Genomic DNA, 2,090 nt, shown 5'->3' with positions numbered 1-2,090 from the left:
CTGTGGGAGGGGTCTTTATGAGTACTGATCCACCTTGGGCCACAGCCCATGAGTTGTTGCCCTGTACAGTTTGATCTCCCATTCTTTTGAGCTCTGTTTATCTGAAGTATGAAGCATGGTGTTAGGGGAAAACTTCCTGGATCCGTTTTTCCATGAGCACTTCCCTACCCAACAGATCAAAACCTTTCATGTCACTGTGAGGCGCATATTGAGGTACCAAATATATGATGATTCTGGGTCCATTTCCATTAAACACCCTCCAAGCCGGGATTCCCCCCAAGGTCCAGTGACTACCACTCCCACCGTCCTGGGAAGCCCCTCTCTGTTCTCTCTCCTTTTGGAATACCTCAATCCTAGGGTGCAGTCAACTTCAGAGCAGGACTTAGTTCATTCAACAGGACCTCTATGTTAAGCCCATCTTAACATAGCAGGTAGCGCCTGCTTTATTCCACGATGCCTGCATGGTCAACAAACACAGTCATCATACTATTTAGTCCATGGGATGGTTCACCAAGGGTTGGGTAGGAACATATTTGTAGAATCTACCTAAAAACATAAAATCTGGTCCATTTTTCCTCTAGGCTCCCTACAGTAATTGATTAGCACCCCGATGTGAAGTTAATTTTCGCTCCTCACCCACCACACTCAGCAGCTGAACTGTCAGCATCTCCTCCAAAATGTGGATATTTCCTTCACCTGCTTCTAGCTTGGTTTTCTGGCAAGGCTATCCTTTCAATCCTATGGGGGGTGCCCTGGGTTTGCCGCAGCCTTGTCTTGATGTCGTATAGCCTCAAGTGGATGGTCATCTCCCGGTTTTGACCCAGACAAGGTGAGGTCCCCTCCTTCAAGTTGGGCCTGGTGGAGTTCACAAAAGGAGGTGATGTATAGCTCATGGCCAGTAGGTAGCCTTCTCCGCTTTTGTTCAGACATTGGTTCCTAAGATTTGTTTAATTGGTGTTTCTTCTCATAGCAGTGGACTCGTGCAATACTTGTCTGTTGGTGATTGATTCCAGGTTCTTTCCATACCATGCAGTGTTTCATGCTTTCATCATTGTGTTTTCGGGATGTGGAGTATTCCATTGTGTGTATGTACCATAGTTTCTTTATCCATTCTTCCACTGTTGAGCCTCTGGCCTGCTTCTAGTTTCTTGCTATTGTGAACTGTGCTGCTGCGAACCTGGGAGAGCACACCTCCACTCGTGTTGTGTCTCTTATTTCTTTGGTGTAGATGCCTAATAGTGGTATTGCTGAATCATGTGGGATTTCAATTCCCAATTGCTTTAAGTATCACTGTATCCTTTTCCAGTGGTTATATGTATTTACAAGTCAACCAACAGTGTATATGAGTTCCAATCTCTCCACATCCTCTCCAGCATTTGTTGTTTTCTGTTTGTTTGTTATTTTAATTTGGGCTAGCATTGTAGGTATAAAGTGGTTGTAATTTGCATCTCCCTGATGGCCACTGATGGTTAGAATTATTTCATGTGCTTGTTAGCCATTTTTTGTTTCTTTTAAATCATTCTATTGGGAGCTCTTACAGATATTATAACAACCCATTATTCAGTTAGATCAAGCATAATTGTACAATTGCTGCCACCATCATGTTCATGTCCTTAATTTTTGGTGAACTGTCTGTTCATGCCTTTTTCCTATTTCTTAATTGGGTCACTTGTTATTTTCTTATTGAGTTTTTATAGAGTTCTGTAAATTTTGGTAATTAGCCCTTTGTCTGATGTGTCATTGGTAAAATTTTGTTCTCAATCTGTGGGCTCTTGTTTTACTCTCCTAATGAATTCTTTTAATGTGCATAAGTGATGTCATTTCAGCATGTCCCAGTCCTATCCCTTCTCTTCTGCTGTGTGTGCCTCCTCCATTATAGTCTGTGTGTGCCCTGAAATAGGGCTCTTAAGTTTGTTCCAGCCTTCTCCTTGATGATTCTGAGAGTTTATCTTGAGTTCATTTTTGTGTAGGTGGAAAGTTAGGGGTCTTATTTCATTCTTCTGCATATGAAACCCAGTTTGTCCAGCACCATTGTTGAAGAGGATTTCTCTCCCATTGGACATTTCTAGGTCCTTTATCAAAGATTAGTT

At 42.4% G+C, this 2,090-nt stretch overlaps 1 protein-coding gene and 1 pseudogene across 1 annotated transcript in view; both read left to right on the top strand.

The window, feature by feature from the left end:
- SEMA4D (semaphorin 4D) overlaps nucleotides 1-2,090 on the top strand; it is an 88,787-nt gene that overhangs the window by 40,148 nt on the left and 46,549 nt on the right. The window lies entirely within an intron of this gene.
- The window catches only part of LOC105979711, a 7,119-nt pseudogene continuing 5,482 nt past the window's right edge, over nucleotides 454-2,090 (top strand).

This window comes from Echinops telfairi, unplaced genomic scaffold (genome assembly GCF_000313985.2).
Source record: "Echinops telfairi isolate 266 unplaced genomic scaffold, ASM31398v2 ScPeMD7_27;HRSCAF=92, whole genome shotgun sequence".
Classification (NCBI taxonomy): domain Eukaryota; kingdom Metazoa; phylum Chordata; class Mammalia; order Afrosoricida; family Tenrecidae; genus Echinops; species Echinops telfairi.
Note: the sequence above shows the minus strand (reverse complement) of the source record. Positions and strands in the feature narration are given on the sequence as shown.